At 38.7% G+C, this 23,813-nt stretch overlaps 1 protein-coding gene across 9 annotated transcripts in view; it reads right to left on the bottom strand.

Moving 5' to 3' along the window:
* Window positions 1-23,600, bottom strand: part of PKIB (cAMP-dependent protein kinase inhibitor beta) — an 88,962-nt gene extending 65,362 nt beyond the window's left edge. For 4 of the 9 annotated variants that reach the window (XM_049115086.1, XM_049115091.1, XM_049115082.1 and 1 more), the window contains exons 1-2: window positions 23,440-23,599; window positions 16,864-16,961 (exon numbers count right to left, since the gene is read on the bottom strand). The gene's annotated coding sequence lies outside the window, so the exon portion shown is untranslated. Of the gene's footprint in view, window positions 1-91; window positions 292-3,172; window positions 3,302-7,181; window positions 7,298-14,344; window positions 14,428-16,863; window positions 16,962-23,439 lie in introns of those variants that run through there. The other 5 variants (XM_049115094.1, XM_049115081.1, XM_035705803.2 and 2 more) reach the window with 5 other exon arrangements.
* Between the last annotated feature and the right edge of the window lie 213 nt (window positions 23,601-23,813).

The following is a 23,813-nucleotide window of genomic DNA, read 5'->3' as shown; positions in this document are numbered from 1 at the left end:
ACCAGAGCAAATGCAGGAGTCAGAATGGCCTAACACACATTATTATTCCAAGTAAACGAGTCATAAGAGCTCGGCTAAAGGTAATAGTCACCTGGAAAAACCAATCCAGGGGAACCTGTCACCTTGTTTGTTGATTGATAACCAAATGTTGCCTCAGGAATATGCTCCTTTTCCTCAGAAGAGATACAATTTTAGTCGCATGTTAACTTTCTTTTTTTGAAGTACATCTTAAACATTTTAAACAACATATTGAGAAAGCTCAGCTATCCAGGGACCAGCCTTCTGGAATTTTCAGACTCCAGAATTCTTAGACAAACAAAAGTAAATTCCAAACCTGTTAAAAAGAATCAGCCCCACAACAGGCAGCAATAAATGAACACAATAGAAAAGACTCCTGGACTCAAAGATCATTGCTGACCCACTCTCTTATGGATGTTTTAAAGTGTAGCCATTTAAAGATACTAATAGGCACAGACTGCAAATAAGATGATTTTCTGGAAAGTGAGAAAATCTGTTGAGGAAAAGCCACTACAGCTACCTCTCTGCAAAAAAAAAAAAAAAAAAAAAAAAAAAAAAAAAAAAAAGAAGGAAGAAGAAGAAGACGACGACGACGAAGCACTATGTCATGCTACCAAAGAAAATATTGTAGCTGCAATACTTCATTCTATTTTTAAGGAAAAATAAAAGACTAAAAAGGCAACCTTTTCTAGAACTTTTTCAAGAAACCAAATTGTAGAGCCTGTGCTTGGGTAATTAGCCATAATCCTGTGGACACATCATTTACATTTGTCGATCGATATGTGTTAAGGCTGTGAGTCATCAAGAACAAAATTGAACTCTTTGGACAGTCAGTCTTACGCGTTCACTATGTAGGTCATAGTCCCCACTTATTCAATCAAACACTAATCTAGGGACACCTGGGTGGCTCCGTGGTTGAGCATCTGCCTTTGGTTCAGGGTGTGATCCCGGGGTCCTGGGATCGAGTCCCGTATCGGGCTTTCCTTGAGGAGCCTGCTTGTGTCTCTGCCTCTCTTTCTGTGTCTCTCGTGAATGAATAAATAAAATCTTTAAAAAAAACAGAAACAAGCACTAATCTAGGTGCTGCTGTAAAGAAATTCTACTGATGTAATTAGCATATAATCTATTTAAGCAAAGGACATTATCCTCAATAATCTAGATGGGCCTGACCCAATCAGTTGAAAGAACAGAACAAGTTTCCCTGAGGAAGAAGAAATTCCACCTGTAGACTGAAGCTGCAAGTTTCTAGCTTGCCAACCTGGCGTGTGGATTTTGGACTTGCCTAGCCAGCCTCCATAATCACATAAACTATGATCATATAATATCTCTCTTGGCAGGAACTTACAGGGAAACAAAGGGATGAGTTCGGGGCTTGAAATTCCCAATTCAAGCTCTGCATAAATGACCTGAAAGCTTCTATGTCTCCCCAGAGGGAAACCCTTGTCTCCTGTAGCTGTAGGTGATAAATTACAACACAAATCCCAACCTTGCAGAACATCTGTTAACGCGAGGGCATTGGTTGGCAAAGAATGGGATTTTGAAAATTACAATACAGACATATGAAAAAAAATAAAAATAAAAATAAATTTAAAAAAATACAGACATATGAGAAATTCCAACGAAGTTGAGGATCTCAAACCCCTAAGTTCCTCTGAGTCATCTTTGCCAGTGGAAGCCACTCTTCCACTCCTATCCAAAGAGGTCCCTGCCTGCTTTCCTTGAAAAAAACTTGTAAGTCTCTCCTAAAGTAGATGTTTTGCAAGACACTGCTGATTCTCCTCAGCACCTACCCCTGCCACCCCTCTTTGCTTCTAAATTAACCAATAGCTAGGCTTCTGTTGTAGCAGAATCTAAATAAAGCACAAAATGTGGCCCATGAGAAAGTATGCTACATACCAAAGAAGAAGCACTATTTTTCTAACTTGTTGGATAATTGTAGCAGGATCATAAAGTCAGATATCAGAATGAATTTATTGATATGGGCTCACTAAGCAGAGATGTTGGATTCAGTCTTTTAGGTCAAGGTTTAGAAAGCGGTCTAACATTTTGGCTGGTGGGTTGAAACATGGACCAAGGGACACCTGGGTGGCTCAGTGGTTGAGCATCTACCTTTGGCTCAGGGTGTGATCCTAGAGTCCCGGGATTGAGCCCCACATCGGGCTCCCCACAGGGAGCCTGCTTCTCCCTCAGCCTATGTCTCCACCTCTCTTTCTCTCTGTCTCTCATTAATAAATAAATAAAATCTTAAAAAATAAAAAAGAAACATGGACCAACATTAAATGAAATCAGAAGGCCAATAGTATACTGACTGCCTTTGTATACTATAATGTCCAATGTTAAACTGGCTTATTATGTAATACCTGCTTACCTACCCCAAGAGGGCCCAAAGGACACACCTTTCACTGTGATGTGAGAAATACATTTGGGAGGGGAGACAAAGTAGATACGGTTACCAGAACGGACAGTAGAGCCAAAACAGTAATTAGAATAGCCTGACTTGCAGAGAGAAGCCAGTGGCATTGGGTATGTGATCATGGTGTCCCCGGACAGTGGATGGGCAATCTAATACTTACTTGATCTCTCTAAGCCTACGAGTTCTAGGGACCCCTAGGTGGCTCAGCGGTTGAGTGTCTGTCTTTGGCTCAGGGTGTGATCCTGGGGTTCCGGGATCAAGTCCTACATCAGGCTCTGTGAGGAGCCTGCTTCTCCTTCTGCCTGTGTCTCTGCCTCTCTCTCTCTCTGTGTGTCTCTCATAAATAAATAAATTTAAAAAATAAAAGCCTAAGAGTTCTAGGACTAGTAAACAGAAGTCTCTCTTGAATCATCAGAGTCACAACCTCTCAGTCAATTCCTAGCCTTGACCTAGTTTATAGGCCCAGAACCCTTTGAATGAAGGGGAGGCCCACTCCATGTCGTACTGACCAAAATTCATATTGCGGATCTTTCTTCCAGCCCGTGAGTGCCAGTGGTGGGCAGGGATGCTTTTTGGAGATGTGGCAAGTCCTGTAGGTACATCACAATGCAAACCCTGAGGCCGTTGGAACAAAGCCCTACCTTCCTCTACAGATACCTGCTTTCCTGTTCAGAAACGGCTTTTGTCTTACTACGGGGCCTTAGAAGAAAATGAACACCTAATCATGGGCTACCAAATTACCATGAGACCTGAGCTGCGTATTGTAAACTGGCTGCTGTCTGACCCAGCAAGCCATAAAGCTGGGCACGCACAGAAGCACTCCGGTGATCAACTGGAAGAGGCACGTATGAGACCACGGTCAAGCAGGCCCTGGAGGCATAAATAAATCACAGGATGAAGTGACCCAAATGCCCATGGCCCTTACTCTTGCTACATTACCTAATCTCTACCCGTCCATACCTATTGCTTCATGAGGAGTTCGCTAAAGTTAGTTCACTGTGGAAGAGAAAACTTGGGCCTGGCTTCCAGGTGTTTCTGTGCAGTATGCAGGTACCACCTGAAAGTGGACAGCTCTTGCACCACAGCCCCCCTTTCTCAGATATCTTGGAAGCACAATGGTGAAGGGATGAAATCCTCCCAGGGGGGAGCACTTGAACAGTGCTACCAGGTGCCTAATGGCCAGAGGTATAAAACTGTCCTGACTCCTGGGCTGCAGCAAATGCTTTGACTGAATGGTCAGTAATTTAGAAAGAAAAAGATTAGAAAATTGGTGAAAAGGAAATTGGAGGAAGAGGTATAGAGGCACTCAGACCGCTCTATGTGGGCAAAAAACGGAAGATGTTTGTGTCCCATGTGAATGCCTACCAAAGGCTGACCTCAGTGGAGGAAGATTTTAATAATCAAACGGATTAGGAGGACCTTTGTGCGGATGCTGTGCCTCTTTCCCCAGCCACTATTGTCGTTGCCCGATGGACTCATCAATAGGCGCCATGGTAACAGAGGTGAGGATTGTACATGGGCTCAGCAACACGAGACGGCACTAGGTCGAGCTGGCTACAGCCACTTCTGGGTGCCCAATCGGACTCAGGACATACACACTGAGTTCCACTAGGGCACCATCCCCAGAATGCTCAGCCAGCTATCTGCTTCCACCGTGGGAGGGGCACTGTTTTCTTCTTATCATAACAGATACTCTGGATATAGAGCCTCCTTTGCGATGGGCAATATTTCTGCCAAAATTGCCATCCATGGGCTTATACAATGTTTCATCTACTGTCCCAATACTCCACACTACATTTCTGCTGATCAAGGAGTTCACAGCAAATGAAGACCAGCAATACCCACTCACTGGTGATGCCATGTTCTCCAGTACTTTGAAGCAGGTGGCATGGAACAACAGTGGGATGGCCTCTGAAGACCATCCCCATGCTAGTGAGGTAGCAGGACCTGGCTGGACTCTGGCAAGATCCTCCAAGAAGCTACATGTGCTCTAAATCAACATTCAATTTATAACACTCTGTCCCCCAGCTAGGATGCACGAGTCCAGGAATCAAGGGGTGGAAATGGGGGTGGCACTCCTCACTGGTACCAATCACTCACAGTTAGCAATCAACTAGCAATCTCATTTGATAAATACATGCGAAGTTTCTGTAGACACTATTCACCTTTATAAAGAAAATCTATTAGAAGGAGCCATGGGCTTTCTTCTACTGAAAACAGTACTTGGAGAAATAATGATTGAAGCTTTTCATAATTTCATAATAGCCAAGTTAACAGAAAATAGCATCAGCATAAGACTTGATTCAAAATGTAAGGAACAGGACACTTTTAGAGAAAACTGATAAAAGCTAAGACACAGACAAAAGACTCAATTTCCAATTTTCTCTTTTAGTCCTTGGAATCAGAGGTCTTGGTTTGAAGCACAACATTCCCACTGTAATATAAATTGGCCTGAGTTCCCCTAAATGATGACAGCCAGGGAAAGGCCAGTTAACACTCCGTGTCATCATAAGGAAATTAATTTCAGCAGCTTCTACACGATTTTTTTTCCTCCATTGCAAGTAAGCTCTGCCAAAACCAACAGCTACTTGCTAATCCTCTCATTTTATCTCTTTTCTCTGATATATGACCTCTCAGAATAAACCCAAGGAGAGGAAAGAATAATAACACCTCTATACCGTATGTTTCACTTAACCTAGGCCCCATGTGAGCAGTTTCAACTGCATGGAATTCAATCTTATCTGAAGGGTACTGCAAGCCTTAAAACAAAAAACAACAACGGCAAAGGTTCATCATGTCAGAGTTGCCTTCTAATCTAATTCGTTAGAAATAAAGCACAGTTTAGTAATTAATATGCTTGAGTATTACAGTTTTCAAAAAGACAGTCACATGAGTCTATTGTAAGGACTCTAAGAAAAGTCAGCATCTGTAAAGACGAGCCTGGCTCCCAGCTTTCCTCCAGGCCACACAACTCCCAGAGTAAGGATGCCACGAGTCCTCTTTACTGTGGGGGCCTCTCCCCTCTCCCCCCCATAATGGAGCCATTGTTGATGGTCCTGCATCTCACACTATTCCCTCCAAAATGGGCCTGCGCACCAGTCTACCCTGTTTTCCCAGGGTCTGAATTTCAGGCCACAGCCCCAGCCCTAACCCTGGGGCCCTACTACTGTGATCAGCCTCCTCTGTTTATCTGCCTGCATATCACCTGCTTCCAGACTCTGTGTCACCGTGGCACACCCACCTGCTGGGACACCATCTGTTGCACCTTGCCGGACTCCGACCCCCTGCCTGTCAGGACAGTCTCCTGTAGTTGTCATCATCCTCCCTAGGTAACGTGCCCAGTAGCTTGACTGGACTTTCTCCCAACAACTGAAATTCCAACTTCAATAGCCTCTAGCCTCTTTCCCTCTGGTACACATGGCTGTCCTGTCTTTAAAAAAAACAAACAAACTAATCCATCCATCTACCAACAAGCTCTTGTTCTAATGTTAGACTGCTCTATGCCCTACAAAATATTTCAATTTAATAGGCTTCAAGCTTCATTAAAAGATATTGCAAATTCTTTAGCAAAGAGCTATGTATGTAGGATAAGCTTAAAAAGATAGAAGCCATGTACCAGTCTGTACTCAAGAAACCTGAGAGACAGTGGAATATTTTCAACTGATACTACAGAGGTAAAAAAAAACTATCATCAAATTCAGTTTTCCAAACAGCTTTCCATCCAATAGCACATTAATAAAGACAGAAATTGAAAAATGAAATAAATGACACTTACCCTTTAGAAGGGAAACAAACAAAATGTCTACACAATGCAAAAAAAAAAAAGGTTCTAAGCTCGGTTATAGAGGTGTCACAGTGTATACAACTTTGAGATGAATAGATATTTTTCCTAGATTTTAAAACAGTTTTTTAGTTATGCATATGTGATTTAATTTAAAACAAATGACAGGGGCACCTGGCTGGCTCAGTCAGTGAAGTATGTGACTCTGATCTTGGGGTTGTGGGTTCAAGCCACACACTGGGTATAGAGATTACTTAAAATCTTTTAAAAAAATTTTTATTTACCTTTTTTATAAGACTTTATTTTTAATTTCTTTAGAGAGAGAGAGCGTGAGTATGCAGGTGGGGGTAGGGAGAGGAAAAGAGAAAACAGATTCCAGCAGAATCTCTGGTGAGCGTGGAGCCTGATGTGGGGCTTAATCTCACAACCCTGACTTTAACCCTGACATCACGATCTGAGTCGAAATCAAGAGTCAGACACTCAACCAACCAAGACAACCATGTGCCCCAAAAACATTTTTTTAATGACAAAAAAAAATCATCAAAGTTGGACTACCGAGCCACTAATACTCTGTACAGAAACAATGTTTTTAATAGTATAAGTTTAATGAGTTAAAGATGTTGAAACTAAAGCAAGAAACAGAAACTTAAAATGATATAGTCTTCAAATTGGAGATACTCTTATAGAAATCAAACCCAATGAAGTCCAATCACATTAAAGTTTTATTAAATTGTCATATAGCCACCAAGACTTTTTATAAATACCAGTTAATTTAATCTTCTTAATAACTCTAGAGGATAGATGTTATTGTTAGTTCCATTTTATAGATGAGAACCCTGAAACAGAGAGGTTCAGTAACTTGCCCCAGAACAAACAGCTGATACACAGCACAAGCAAGCCTGAAATTTGGCAATCAGTGATTTGATCCCCTGCAGGTGCTCTATCTCTGGATGACGTATTAAGACTTACGCAGCCAGAAGGTGGCAAAGCAAGGTAAAAAAAAAAGAGATTTCACTTCCAAAGTTCAGTGCTCTTTCCACCAAATCGTTCTTGTTATCCAAATGTCCACCTAATGTCAGGGAGACCTGAAATCACATTACGGTGGGCTAGTAAATAAACTGCCACAAGCAAAACAGCCAAACAATATATGAAGTACTGTTAAAATTGCAATTGATGTGATTAAGCTATGATATGCATTTAAATACTAAGAACAGACTTTTCAAACTAACATTTAGTAATTTTTAGTGAAGTGGCTCATTTGGGGGGCCCCCTGGCAATCAGTTCCCAAAACTGAGCCATGTTCCACATAATAGACAAATAACATAGAACCAAAACCAAACTAAACCAAAGAGGAACTTTCATAGGTAGGCAACGTGGATAGGACTGAGGAACATTGTCCTTTCAGCCACCCTGCAGCCGCCATGCCCACATATGTGGAACTGTCTGTCGTACACTGAAGACTTTAATAATGACCAGCAACTAAAATATTCACGACGTCCTCCTGCAATGTGAAGATACGTCATCTGAGACAAGTAACAATAATAAGTCAGGTGCAGCTTTTGAACAATGATTTCATCTTTTCAAAAGTTATATCTTTGACCGTTTAATTGTGTTTTAAAACAATGACAAGCACTTCCCTATCAAGGGATTTTTATTTTTTTATGACTATAGTTACAATTTCTATGCTATTTACAAGGTAGGATAATAGACTGACTAATAAAAAATGTGTTCCCGTGCATCCATAAATTAGAATTTTACAGGCTGAACTTATTTGTAAAATAATCAAATTAACATGATTTTATTAAGAACCTACTTAGATGAAACTTGATACTTAACACATGATAAATTTTCACTTCCAGAATGTCATGTAATTTATATAGAGAACATTAGCAATTACGTTTTCTTTCCGGCAAGTAGTCAAGAATACTGGTTTTATTTATCTTATAACTGTATAAATTATCTTGGAAAAACAACGACAGATTTGAAACAAGTTAAAATTTAAAAACTACTTGCAAGCCTTTAATCCAAGGAGGTGTATTAGAAGTGAAATAAAAAGGAAACAATGAATTACTTGTCCTAACTCCATGTACCATAAATGAACTAGTTCAATACCACCTCACTGTGAAGAGCACCTGAGGTTGAGCCTGTTTGAAGAGAACTACAGACCTGAGTTGGAACTGAAAACCCCTGGCTAATTAGGAGCGAGTTCTCTGTTTCCAGTACAATCTTGGCACACCCAAACTTTGCAGAAACAGACATGCCATGTTCATTAACTTGCCAGCTGTTAACAAGAAAACTATAGGGTAAAGCAAAGCTGACATATAACTGGAAAATGAATGACCTCCGATCACCAGTGAAAGCTGATTTACCTGGCCACATTCTGCTAAATGGTGGATTAAAGCCATACTGTAACCAGCCATTCTGAAGACAGGGTAGCAGAATTTTTTCTGATGAGGTGACCCTAAGAAGCCATTATCTTTTCACTGTCTTTCTTAAACATTAGAAAACATGATGAAAAGAACAATGGACTGGAAAACTTTGTCCATCTTACCCCAAGCAGTTGTTTGAATTTGAGATCTGGGCTGGGTATTTCGAGGACTTCCATTAACCAGCTGTGTGATCCAGGAAGTCATTTCACCTCCCACAGCCTTGTTTTTTGTTGTTCATTGTTGTTGGTTTGGTTTGGTTTTCATTTGTGGGCTAATTTCTCCATTGTGATTTGCCTGGGAAAGTCTTAGTTTATTTACATTTTCCTGACTTCCCATCCGGCGTAGGTTTTGTCATTTTCAAAAGATCTCAGCGTCGACAAGCACATGAAGACAGACGTAAGTTAGAATGACGTTTTCTCCTAACTCGTCCAGCAATAACATCCTGTCATCCAGGAGCCCGATTTAGGAGTAAGGGAAGCCACCAGATTTGAATGGTAAATGTCTCATCAAGGAAAACACCAATTTCACTAGGGAGAACAGGGCTAGAACTATATATATATATATATATATAACACGCGTAGGTCTCAAAAACATAGTTTTGTGAAAACCAGTGTGATATTATTTTTGTAAATTTAAAAACACAAACCAGACTAACTATTGAAATGGCTGCATAAATACATGAGTAAAAGTAAAAAATGGATTGGAACAACAGACACTGATGCAGATGCTTCTGAAAGGAGATTTAACTGATTGTAGTTTTTTATTTCCTTAAAAGTAAAGATTCTGCAAATATTTATGAAATGAAATGTGATCATTCTGAGAGACAGGAGTGGATTTTGTTCTTTGATGATTTTATTCTCTGCATTCTTTAAATGCCTTAATATATAAATTGCAGAACACGGGTTACCGAAACAAAAGAAGGTAGAGCTAATCAAAGGCCTAGAAAAGTAAGCGTCTAGAATGGTTTGTTGATTGCAGCTGGTAAAAAGAACTTGCAGTCAACCAGTCTGCTGAGTTGGTGGTACAGGCAATCACTAATCGCTTTATTGGCTCATGTGGGCATAAGCTGACTGTAGTATAATCATCTGAGGTTCTTCTGGATTTCTTTTCTTTTCTTTTTTTTAGATACACGTATTTTTTTAATTGAAGTTCGATTTGCCAACATATAGTATAATATTCAGTGCTCATCTCGTCAGGTGCCCTCCTCTTTTGGATTTCTTAAGTTAATTCAAATTATTCAATGGTTGATGTCAACTACATGACTATAACACAGGAATGTAGTGACAAAGGCCCAGCAACTTTCAAAGTCCTCCAAAGTGCATAAGCAGACTCTCCTTGAACAGTTCACATCACATTGTCCGAGATCCTTTTTGATCTAACAGAGGTTGACAGTATATCCCGGAGCATAATTCAAAAAGAGAGACTGAGCTAAAAAAAAAAGATTCTTTTGAGCATCTGAGAACAGATAAATAATAAGCGAACACTAACAAAATGCAACAACTAACCCAATGTGTTTTGTGATGTTGTGTGTGTTTACTATTTCTCACTGCACATTTTAGGAAGATTTTGTTTTTATAAATCCCAGGATAGGGCAAAAGGGACTTCCTACATTAATGGGCCTCATTTTTACTTTCTGGATTGTTAAGGCAGGCCGAGTGTTGCCCAAGATAAGACTCTAGGTTCCCATTATAACCATACCATTTATCAAGTGCCTATTATAGACTAAACATTTTAAATTAGTTCATTTACACTTACTTTATTCAATTCTTACCATGGTCCTATGAGATAAATACTAATACTATCCCCAAAATTCTGATGTAGGAATTAAGGCCAAGAGATGGGAAATTTGGCCAAGATCTAGGAGTTAAGTGCAAAGCTGACAGGCCAGGTTCCAAAATGGCCTTAAGTGTATTGTCTTCAGGGGAGCCCTTACTATAAGAACAATCTCGATAACAGGTCCTGGAACCTTTGTCCTCAGAGATAAGTTAACTACTAACCTTCCATCGCTAGCCCCTTACCATCCCATATATTAATTCCTACCAGTACCAAACTTCTGGAACCATCTCAATTACCAGAGATAGCTTATTATTATTTCAGGTAGCTTTTCTCTGATTAAATAAAAATGGGTCTTCCTCTGATTTCCTGTCCACTCAACCTAGTTTCCTTCTCAATCATACAGAATAGATGATATTCCTCATATAACCGAAGAAAGTTTAGCATGTCATCTGCAGGACCCCCCGCCCCCCAAACTACCAAATAAACGTCAGCCTCTCTTTTGGGTCTCCTCACCCTTCTGGCAGTTCCCAGACCCTGGGGAATTGCAAAGTGTCATCTACTGGGTATGGTTAATGCTCACGACAGTGCCTGGCCAGGGTAAGTGGGGTAAGTGCTCAGGAAATACTCACTGAACCAAGGAGTGAGAAAATGAGTTTTGCAAACACCATGGACATTAAATGACTATTATTTTGATCACTAACAAGTGAAACGAAACTATCAATGACCACCTCCACTTGATGTATATATTCTCTTTCCTCCCCGTTACAGGGGTGTCTGTTGGTTCTGCTCTTTTGTTGGTTGGTTGTTTTATCTGCTTCGTTGCCCATTTTCTCCTCTAGAATTGACCACTTACAGATAGTTTTCTAACAATCTTCAAAGATAACAGTCTGGCTAGCATGAGAATCAACAAGATTTATCTATCTTTAGGGTTGTGCTTGTCTGGTTTTGTTTCTCTTATTTAACACAAAGTGGCTAAGCTTCTGTTTTGCTTTTATTATGGGAAGAAAACATTCTATAGGCCTTTTTCTGAGGATGGTCAATAATACATACATACTAAGGCTTTTCTCTGAGGATGGTCAATAATATATACATACTAAGTATATGCCTATGAACAAATCAGATACATGCTGAAACATTTTTTTTTTAAGATTCAGACATTTCCAGGCATGTCTCATGAGCTAGCAGGATGAATGGATGATTCTTCCAAGGATATAACTTCATGAGTATCTAAAAGTTTTTTATAGGAAGGACACTGATAACAGCTGTTAGCCAATCCCCAGGACCAAGACCTCCAAGAGAAAAAGCCACCTATTAACAGTCCCAGCCCTTGTGTAAGAGAAGGAGAAGCCTCTTTAGAGTTGGTAACTAAAGAGAGTTGAAGAAACAAACCTGATCCAAGGGCAATGGTCAGGTTAGAAAGGAGAGGAAAGGTGGCTGAGTGCAGAACATTGAGCTATTTGACCCTAGAGTGAAAAGGCCACCAGAGATGAGGAAGAGGCAGCAGCGGGGAAGACTGTGCATGTGAGCAAAGGAACCACTACAGAATGAGGGGCAGGGGGTGGCCTCTGGAGGAACAGCAGTGGCAGGTAGCAACACATTGACCAGACTCTGAGAAGAAGTGGATGTGAACAAAAAAAGACCAGGAAGTTCATGGGCCTGCTGGTTCCTCTTTCTCATGAGATTATTTGGGGCTCAGAGTTTAGCAATTTTTCTAACAGCCTCCAGGAAAGAAAATTACTGTTTTGATAGTATTAGTGCGAATTGTCATAGTCCAAGCTGATATCACCTGGGATATTTAACATGAAGTAAAACTTTTTTATTATTATTATTATTATTATTATTATTATTATTTCATTGTCCATTGATGACAATGAATTTTGCTTTCCCACTTGCTCTAGGGCCCCAACATTGAAGGAGCAAAGCTACTCTAGAGGGAGAGGAAGAAAACAATCTTCCTTGGGCCATATTGTACAATAAAACAGGAGATACTTCTCTCCAAATTTGATCGTTGTGACATCCTCTGCAATTATCAATTATCAACTATACCGTAATCCAAGACAAGAAACTGTAATGATTTCATTTTTATTAGAAATAATAGATTTTAACACATTATATAAATTCAAACATTACTCAATGATGTTCTAAGTAACTTCTATTGAAAGGAAATGCCTCAGCATGTGTTAAGAATCATAAAACTGGGGCAGCCCCGGGTGGCTCAGCGGTTTAGCACCGCCTTCAGCCCAGGATGTGATCCTGGAGACCCAGGACTGAGTCCCACATCGGGCTCCCTGCATGGAGCCTGCTTCTCCCTCTGCCTGTGTCTCTGCTTCTCTCTCTCTCTCTCTCTCTCTCTCTCTCTGTCTCTCATGAATAAGTAAATAAAATCTTAAAAAAAAAAAAAGAATTCTAAAACTGTCTGGCTGAAATCCCTTACTATTTTGGATGGCATAACTCAAATTTAGTTGACCTTTTTAGGTGGAATAATTCTAATTTTTAGGTCATTATTGGGTCATCTCTAGAATCCAATCTTTATTTTTAGCTAAGACATACTATATATTCACCCTGCAAACATGTCTGTAATATTCTGTGCCTACAGCAATTACAATACCAAATGACTACTATTCCAGGATGGGCTCTGCTTTATTAAGCCTTCAGAGAGTAGTGTATTTGGAATATTAGCTAGAACCTGCTGATTTATTAATTCCAAAAAAAAATCAAGAGAAAATAAATTTCAAATTCCACATTGTTAGGCATGCTGGTTGAGTCTTTTTTCTCCTTATATGTACAGAAGTTTTGATGTTCATATTCAAGTCTATTGAGCTTCAATTATGGTTTCCACCTTTGATGTCATATTAGACAAGATTATAAAAATGTTCGACCACCTGTTTTCCTCCAGATGTGTGACACTGTTTTTTCTTCTTTAATCTGATAGATATTTGTATATGGTATGAATAAGATCCAGCTTTACAGTTTTTCCTAACATTAACCAACTACTGGAACTGTGTTCAGGTAATAGTCGGTATTTTCTCCACCAACATGAAATGCTGTCTTTGTAATACATCACCTTTATATGCTTAAATCTGTTTGGGGAATTTTCAAGCGTAGTTCCTCTAAGTTTCTATTTTATTTAGTAAAAAGTACTATACCGTCTTAGTAGTTGTAACTTTGTAATCCTTTTTAGTACTTGGAAATGAAATTCTTTCTTCATTAATCTTTCTCAAAAATGTCCTTTCCCATTCTTCCACATGAATTTTAATAATCGTTTTGCTAACATCTCTCTAAAAATCTTTGTCTTTAAATGGAATTACATGAACTTTGTAAATTAATTGGGCAAATCCAACACCATTACCATACATCTTATTTTGTGTTTCTCCATAAAATGTTATTATTGTTTTCATTTAAGTCTTACACATTTCTTATACAGTTTAATCATATATACATATTTCATTGCTATTGTAAATGGGATTTCTTCATCATGTTTTAGCTGTTATAGAAAAGTCAATGGATTTATTCATATTTATCTTCTGTATGGCCACTTAACAAAGTTCCTTATTCTAATAGTTCTTCAGTTAATTTTCTTGGGATTATTAGTAAAAAATATAATTTTTAAAAAAGATTTTACTTATTTATTCATGAGACACACACAGAGAGGGGCAGAAATGAGGCAGAGAGAGAAGCAGGCTCCCTGTGGGGAGCCCGCTGAGGGACTTGATCCCAGGACCCCGGGATCATGACCTGAGCCAAAGACAGAGGCTCAACCACTGAGCCACTCAGGCATCTCAAAAATGTATTTTCAAGTGAAAAAGATGTCACCTCTTTTCTAATAATCATAACCTTTAAGGGGCAGCACACCATATAATTTGAGATTAAAGACACATGAGTTAAACTGCTTTAGTTCTAATCGGCTCTACCATTTAGCTGTGTGACCTTGGTCAAGGTACTTAGCTTCTCTGGGCCTCAGCTTCTTGATTCATAAAATGAGAATGATGATAGTTCATATCCTAGGATTGCTGTGAAGGTTAAATGAATTAATATTTATAAAGTATTTAGAACAGTCTCTAGCACATACAGTAAGAATGCTAGCCATTTTTAAAATGTATTGTACTGGCTAGAATGTATAGAATGATATTAACTGTAAATGAGGATCCTGGGCACCCAGTAAGCCTCAAACATTTGTTTTCTTGAAATTGCTTTTTCACAATTTAATAATATCTCTCTATTCCTAAATTACTATGTTGTATGTATGTGTGTTTTCTTACAGTTGCATTTTATCAAATGCTATTTGGAAATAAAAAGGAGGGGTTCTATTCTTCAGCCTATGACTAATAAATTATTTTAATAAATTTCTCAATATTGGATCACTTGTACATTCCTAGAATAAACATCACTGGTTGTATTGTTCTATTTTTTTTATTTCTGTATTCCTATATCCAGTTGATTCAATGAATTTCTATGATTCTCTTTTTTGTCCTTTTATTAGTGTTTTGGGGATTTTCTTTGTTTTGTTTTTTAGTGTTACACTTTTTATTTTTTATATTTTTTTAAGATTTTATTCATTTATTCATGAGACACACACACACACACACACACACACAGAGGCAGAGACACAGGCAGAGGGAGAAGCAGGCTCCACACAGGGAGCTCGACGTGGGACTCGATCCGGGTCTCCAGGATCAGGTCCTGGGCTGAAGGCAGCGCTAAGCTGCTGAGCCACCTGGGCTGCCCTGTTACACTTTTTATTAAATGAATCAGAAAAATGTTCATCTCTTTTGTAGAGTTCATTGGGTATGGGATAACGTGTTCCCGAAAAATGTGTACTTTCAGCCACTGATTATAATACCTGATGAAAACAAGATACTTTGCTCATATAAACAGAATATTTTAGCTCCTGCCAAATCTTCCTAGCCAAGCTGGTCAAGAACATAGGCTTAAGCATCAGACAAAATTAGGCTCGAATCCTAACTTCACCACCCACTGGCTAAATGTGTGCACTTGGCAAGGTACATTTTTATCACAGAGAAAAACCATACTTTTCTTACCTTTCTCACGTGGAGTTTTTGTGAGGATTACAGGAGATTATGTTTATAAACCACTATACACTCCACCCACAATAAAGACACAATAAATTATTTTACATTAGTCTCAATTTCCTTAAATATAAAATTAATGTTTACAATTTTATTTGCTATATTTTCTTAGTATGGAGATTTTAGTTATTTATATATATAGAAAGACACATGCTTTTGATAAAATTATTGGTATGAAATTGCTTCTTAATAAAAGGTACATTTCAATTAAGACACGTTACTCTCTGCAGTCATAAATTTAAAAGTGGACGAGAAAAAAAAAGTGGACGAAAAAGTAAAAATGTTCTGATAATACATGAAAATGAACACATGGCCACTGTCTACATGAAACTACTGCGGGTTATTAAAAAACGTTGTACTGGTTTCGAGAAAACCAGGCAATGAGCCTAAACCAATTTTAATGTCTTCCACTCTTTCCTGTTCCCTTGGAGCTTTTTGTTCTCATGGGAATCTGAGAGTGGGAGGTGGATGTTAGAACCTTCACACAAGCTGAAGCTTACTCCACGTTTTCTGATGGGCCATCTGAACTGCAACAGGAGGGTCAGTCTCTCTCTGCCTGGGAAAACGCAGCACCAAGAGACTGAAGTGGCCTCAAACGTAAGTCCTCCCACCATAACAGAATTTTCATGAAATATTAAGATTGCAACACAAATGCAGCCTCACTTTAAAGGACCCACAGTAGGTGAATATAAGAATATACAGATATAGATATACATACATATGAGTATATACAGAGATCTATATATATTCATATTCATCTGCACAAACGGGTGTCATTTATATATATATACGTCATTGTCATATATGTTATTTATAAATATGAAATATGTGATATATATGGATATATAGATATATATCACCAGCACGAAGAAATCTGTTTCTCAAAAAAGGTGTACTTCAGATTTATGTCTACCAATCAGTGTCATCAAGAAATATTTGCTTGTATTTACTATGGCCTCTCAGGAGATTAGAATTGACCCGATTGGTAATACAATGGTTTCTCTTCTGTTTTAAAGGCTATATATACATTTACAACAATATTTTGGTAGGCTAAGAACAACTTAAATAAGCAGAGCTAAGAATGTAAATATCAAACCAAACTCAGTCTCGTACTAATCACTGGTCTCTGACAAACACAGGATGAAAATGTCTATCTCAAGGTCTCAGTAGGCATTATTTGCTATTAATTTGACACTGACAATAGATTCTATCGAGCTTCGATTAAACCGTATTGACTGGTTTTCTAAAATAAAGACCTACTACTGTATCTTTTCTTTGATGTTCTCTGGCTTTATAGTAACAAAGATATTCTTAGGGACCTCCTCAATAGCAGGATCAAGGGATCAAAAGTATACCTACCTCTATCTTTTCTGCCCCCTTTGTGGCCTCAATAGCTTGACGGTTTCCAGCTTCTCCAAATTTCTCTTGATCGAGTGCCTTTCAGTATACCGTGACCTCTGAAGGAAACAAATGGGGGAAAGATGTCCTTATTATTCCTTGTCTCTTTTGGAAAAGAACAAATGGTTCCTTGGGCAATAATACTGTCTAATTTAACAAGAAAATGCCACACAATTTTAAAACAACATGGTTATTTTTTCATTCCTCATCCTGATTTCTCTTTTATACTCTTCTGATTTATAGCAGGAACAGGATAAATTTCCTTGAGTAAGCAGCTCAATACTCCCCTATAAATGAGGAGTGTGTTTCTTCTTATTTTGTTCACTGTTCAAACTCATCAACTGTATTCTGAGCAATCTTTTTTCTGTTTTGCTTCTAAGACTGTGTAACATGAGCAGTCACATGCACTCTTACTAAATAGTAAAAACAACAATATAGCAAGATATATGTTTTTCTTCCCAGCTTTTTAAATTTCCATTGAAAATAGATTCACTAGCTGAGTGACAACCTTTCTCAAATGTGTGATTTTAAAAGCAATAAATCCCTGCAGCAGTTTGTCTTTGAATTCCAATGCCAAGGAGCAAGGACATCGTTTTCCCCATAGTATTTGGAATTCTGGAAGAGAAAACGAACCAAATAGAATTCAGCCCACATGGAATGCCTTGACATCAAGACGTAACTTGAAAATTTGCTGTGAATAGGCATCCGACCCACTTGCTTGGTTTTCCTGTTCATATCCTTTTACGTATTTATATATCAAAAGCCCTGTTTTACAACTAATAATACAGAAAACAACTGGGTTATTTTCATTTCCTCATATACTCCCGATGGAGGTGGCTACAACTGCTCACTGGGTAAACCAGATCTCTTTTGCTCAGGAAGTCTACACATCTGAGCACATGGTACATGCCTACTTGTCCTAGATGAGAGCACCATGCTTCATGTTACAGAGATTATCTGTTCCTTTTTCTACAAAGTGTGGGGCCAGTAATAGCAATATTCCTATGCTTGTATATGCTAACTTTATAAGGGTTATTCAGAGCAGAAAAGAGTCCAGTGCTATCTACTGTTTTCTCCTCTGCCCTCTCCTGCATAATCCACCAAATTCTGACTATTTCAGGCTCATAATGATCCTCAGCTCACTCTTCCAATTCCATTCTCACAGCCCCACACCTTCTTCTATCCCATCAGTTCTTATAGATGTTAAGACATCTCTCACTAGGCTCCCTGGTTTGACACATGCCCCTTCCAGTCCATATTCCACATATCATTCATGTTGGGACACTCGCTGAACTTTGTAATTTGTAAAGAATTATACACAGTGGAAATACTGAACGATTAATCTCAAATAAACTATCTTGTCTCCCAAATGCCGACAGTATTATGCTAGCCATCTTTTAAGGTAGTTTTCAAATAATTTCACTTTTCTTCTCTTTTCTTTGCTTTCCATATTTCCTCATAGCTTACAAATAACCCAGCACAAGAGAGTCCCAGGGGGACTGTAATAAAAAGGCAGAAGTGACCTTAGTTCTAGTTACAGCTCATCCATTTATCACCTGTTGACTCTGACGAGTCATCTCCTTTCTTGTTAGGTAAATGGCAGAGCCATGTTTATCAAATGAGGATGGAAATATTTGTCTTGCTTATCTCTCTACGTTGCTCTGGGAATCAAGGGTGATCACACACAATAAAATACCAAATATGCAATGCTGCTGTTACCTTCCCCGAAGAACTAACTGCAAAGATAAAAACTGTGCTTCTTGTGTGTTAACTCTAGATTCAGATTGGGTTCCTAGAAAAGGTAGCTGTGATCACACTTTTAAGTCTTGCAGCTTCCTTTTGGGACTGTGATGTTCTAAAGAGTTTTGTTTTGGCTCCCGAAGGGGGAAAAATACCAAAGGAATCATATTCTAACATATTTGGATTTCCAAGACATGCTGAATCTGAAGAGGAAAGAAAGGGGAAAGGGCTCAAAACAGTAAAAAAATTTAACTGGCTAAAACTACCATAACTAAAATAACCCAACTGCCATTTGTGGCACAAATGTTAAAATGCATTCTCCTTAAAACCCAGATAATCGGGGATCCCTGGGTGGCGCAGCGGTTTGGCGCCTGCCTTTGGCCCAGGGCGCGATCCTGGAGACCCGGGATCGAATCCCACGTCGGGCTCCCGGTGCATGGAGCCTGCTTCTCCCTCTGCCTGTGTCTCTGCCTCTCTCTCTCTCACTGTGTGCCTATCATAAGTAAATAAAAAAAAAATTAAAAAAAAAAAAACCCCAGATAATCACTCCAGACATTACTAGTCACTTTCCAATATGAAATATATGCCTATTCTTTATCATTGTGTTGTAGGTTTTAACAGGAGAATGTGGAATATGTATAACAGAATGAGTCTGTTTTGCTTCTAAAGAGGAAATACAAAATATCAACCCAAACATCACTTCATATATAAACAGCACTGAAGGCTCAGTTCAAGGAAGTTCTTATTTTAGACTAAAAAAAGGGGGGGGGATATATTTAAACTCATGCATCTAAACAAACCAAAGAAAGTATAGAAATTAAGTATATAGAGAGAAGGGCCAAGTGATAGGAATAAGGCCCACGGTTCTATTTTCCTAAAATTTGGTGAGATGAATGTTAATCAGAGTTTACAAAGTTTAAATTTTCCTTTGGATTGCATAGTCATAATCAGATGAAGAAAATAACCCTCCATGAAGTATAATTTTTTAAAATTATTGTCACATATTAAGGAGTATCTGTATGTTCATTTATTCATTCAGAAACTCAAAATCAATACTTACTGAGGGCCTTCCATGCATGAGACTTTGCACCGGATGTGATAAGATGTTCTGGTTTGAACCCCTTGGCCATATTGGGCAAGCAACAAATACCAAAAGAACTACATATACAGGCCATAAAAAAAAAAACAAACAAAACAAACAAACAAACAAACAAAAACAAAACGCCCTGCTCTTCGGCCTTGAATGCACATCCTCCTTTGCTCTCACTAGCAGGCACAGGGCCATCCTTCAAGGATCTCAACTCAAATGCAGCTTCTTTTTTAAAGTTCTTTGGAATATGAATCATAATTCCTGCCACTAAATCACTTTGTGCAAAGCTCTCTAATGCATGGACCATGGTCAGCTTTACATTACGCACTGCGTGTGACAGTCTTCCCTGGCAGCCTGTGAATATCCTGAATGGCAATGTTTTACTCATCCAACCACAGGACTTAGCACGACATACTGTAAGTACTCAATGAGTGATTACTGAATGGAAAATTCACACATCTTTACTTGCATGGGAACAAGATATATCATAACTTCAAAATAAAGATTTGCAAATGTTTTATGTTCACTCTTGCTCTATGTATTTCTAAAAAGATGAACTTATACCATGAATGTGAAAATATGGAAAACTCATGTACTCATTTATAAAAAGCCTTCACAATAAAATCAGCATTATTCTATTCAAATTCCTTTACTTACTTACTCTTAAGTTTCCCTCTCACTAACTCAACCTATTCTCTATTTTTTCCTACTATATATGCTTGATTTCTCTAACAGTTTTTAAACCAACCTAATAACTAAATCCTTGGCAACTGCTATGCAAAAGCTTGAGTAGCTATCGTACATATGTAAAATTCTAAATACCCTGGTTCATCCCCCCATTCAGGCAGCAATCATTGTTGTCTACCATGCGGTAGACACCACACAAGAGACACAGACCATTTCAGGAGAGGGTTACAGCTAGAGTAGTTGATAAAAAATACACACAAATCACCAAAACCAAAATTGTACCTAAATGTCCTATTTCTAATTTATCAGACATTACTAAACATGTTTTGGATGAAGCCTCAGTAGCTGAAGAATGAAGTAAGAGAAACAGATGACAATGATTAAGAATCAGAGATCTATTCATGTTTCCCATTCAGTCAATACAAAAGTTAAACAGCCAGTTGTCCTCTTAGATTCAAGTCAAGTATCATAAACATTTTTAAAAGGCAAAAACCAAGTTTTCTAATTAAAAATGAGCTGCCTGCATTGTACAACTGCTTTTATATAGGAATTGGGCAACTTTGCCGAATTCCAAAGTTGACCAACTCTGTTTTAAAAATGTTGACGGGGCAGCCCAGGTGGCTCAGCAGTTTAGCGCCTGCCTTTGGCCCAGGGCGTGATCCTTGAGACCCGGGATTGAGTCCCACATCGGGCTCCCTGCATGGAGTCTCCTTCTTCCTCTGCCTGTGTCTCTGCCTCTCTCTCTCTCTCCCTCTCTCTCTCTCTCTTTCTGTGTCTCTCATGAATAAATAAATAAAATCTTAAAAAAAAAAAAAAAAAACATTGACAAACTCTGCCCCAGTAATCCCACTGTGAAATTCCCTTGATCCTTTATGTTCCAGGAAAACTCTCTTTTTACTTCGTTGTCAGTGTTGCTGCTGCTGGGTGGGAGAGGAGACAAAGGAATTTTAAAATTTAATAAAAAGTGTTCTGTGTCATAAGCCTTGCTAGACATGTAGCATTTTATCCCATTTAATCTTCACAACTAACCTACCACATAGCTTTTTTTTTCAAAGCTTAGAGATGGCGAGACACCTACCCCTAAGGTGACATAGCGAATAAGTCACAGAGACAGGATTCAAATTCTGTTCTGACTCTAAAGCTTATGATTGATCTACTATGCACCATGACGCCTCACAATATTTTTGGGACTACTAACCTGGCTGGTATATATAACTTTTCCCCTATATTATTTTTCTCTTATGACCAAACAGTAGGTCCTTAACACTTACTATTTTGCTTCAAAGCTCTATGAAATATGAATTTTTTGGAGAATTGATTCAAAAACAATTCACTTATTCATTTCCTTTGATTTTTCTTTTAACCACTTCCCATTCCTGCACATCTCATACACCAAAAAAAAAAAAAAAAATATATATATATATATATATATATATATATACCTCACATTTTATACTGAAGAGAAACAACTTCAATGCCAAGTGTCTGCTGAATTTATCTTACACGTTCACAGAATTTGGGTGGATGTAAAGAAGCATAATTAAAAAGGCTTCCTTCTGTGGACTATAAGCCCATAGCATAAGATAAGCAAACTTGGTTATGTAAATGATTTCATCGTTTGCGTTCTCTTGCATTCTCTTGTATCATTAGAACCTAAAAGAAGCCTGTTGTGAATACCAACTGGGTTGCCCTCATGAAATAACACGGTACTCAGAGTAGTCTGTAATGATGGAGAGCTCAGAGTCTAAAGGCGTACTTTCTGATTATAAATCTTCGCTGTGTATATTTGGCCTGGTTATTTAACCTTTCTGGGCAGGCCTACGCTTCCCTACACGTAAAATATTCTTAATAATATTACCTATCACATACAGTTATACTGGAAGGTTTTAATGCCGTGTACTTAATCAAAGTCATACAACTTCGAAGAATAAAGCCCTGTACACACTATGCTTACTGTTTTAGATTTGCTCTACTCTTCTATGACTTTATAAAAAAATAAATCGAATGCTCCTACCAATGATATACATGATAAAAAGAGCAAAATGATCACTTTTAAATGGTAAGTAGCTATAAATAAGGTATCTCAGAGAAACATTACAATTTTCTCTTTAGTATTGATATAAATACCCAAGTAGTCCCCTAATTGACTGGCTCAGACACCTGAGTGTGTGTGCATATATGTGTGTCAAACAAAAATCTGTGTGCAATTCTTGAGAGGAATTTCTAAGCTTTTAATTGGCTGTTCTTGTTGTTTTTAAAGAATATAGTTCCCTCAAGGAATACAGACCCTAATACAACAAAGAAGCCCCCCCTTTGTCCTCACAGCAGCGGGCAAACAGTGAAAGCTCAAGGCCAGAAGTATTAGATGGAAACAAAGTGGGAGGAAGGGAAATAAGGTTCGTATCACTTCTCTCTAGCTGGTCAGTGTTTTATTTTTCAACTCTGACAGATGCACATTCCTCTGCTTCACATGTTAGCCTTTGATGCAACCATGTGCTCTTCCAAGATATTGAAAGAGCTCAATTTTGGCCTTCAAAATATGCGCCTGGATCTTAAGGCCTGCTCAACACTGGCAACTTTAAACCCTAAAAGCAGAACTCAGTCTTCTTATGAGAGCTGATTAGTTTTGACATTTTATCAACTCTCCTAAAGAGTCACTTATGGACCGGGATAAAAATTATAAATAAAATAAGATGTGGGCCTGGTGAATCATCTTCTGACTTACGAGACCAGAGTGAGCTTGCTGATTTTTCTCCAATACTTGCTTTGGCTAAATACTAATAGGGAAAGTTACATATTTCACAAGGTGTACAGAAAAATTACTTTTCCACTCCCCAGAAACCTTACCTTGCCACTAGGCCTGAAGGAGAAAGAAGGATTTGCAATGAACTCTAGCTGCGACAGCTACCTGACTTGCTTTCAGTTCAGGTTTAATTCAGTTCACATCAGTAATTCCAGATAGTGTTTGCATGTTCATAGAAGAGAAGTTATCATCTTTGATTCTGAGGTCAAATACTTACTGCTAACAACCCCTGTGCCTCTGAGGGAGGCTGGGCCCCCTGCCAAACCGTACTGCTTCGTCCATGGGAGGGGGGGCACTACTCTAAAACTCCATGGGGGATGATGCACCATCCTGGCCCCCTAGTTGCTCGGCAACAACCCCTTATGACTGCTCCTCTGGGACTGCTAGGCAACGGCACTAGTCAGCACTGAGTCTGACCCAGCTGCTCCCAGAGCACTGCTTCTCAAGAGGGCCAGGTTAACAGGAGGCCAGGGGCCCTAAGTGACTAATTACATAACTTATGCACATTTTTCAGAATGCTCTCCAGCTGTCGCTAAATAAAAATCGGAGCAGAACTAGTTCCTCCCCTGAAGGGTACTCTTGAATGTATCC

The sequence above is a fragment of the Canis lupus genome, chromosome 1, assembly GCF_003254725.2.
Source record: "Canis lupus dingo isolate Sandy chromosome 1, ASM325472v2, whole genome shotgun sequence".
NCBI classification, from domain to species: Eukaryota; Metazoa; Chordata; class Mammalia; order Carnivora; family Canidae; genus Canis; species Canis lupus.
This window is presented reverse-complemented; position numbering and strand designations above follow the sequence as displayed.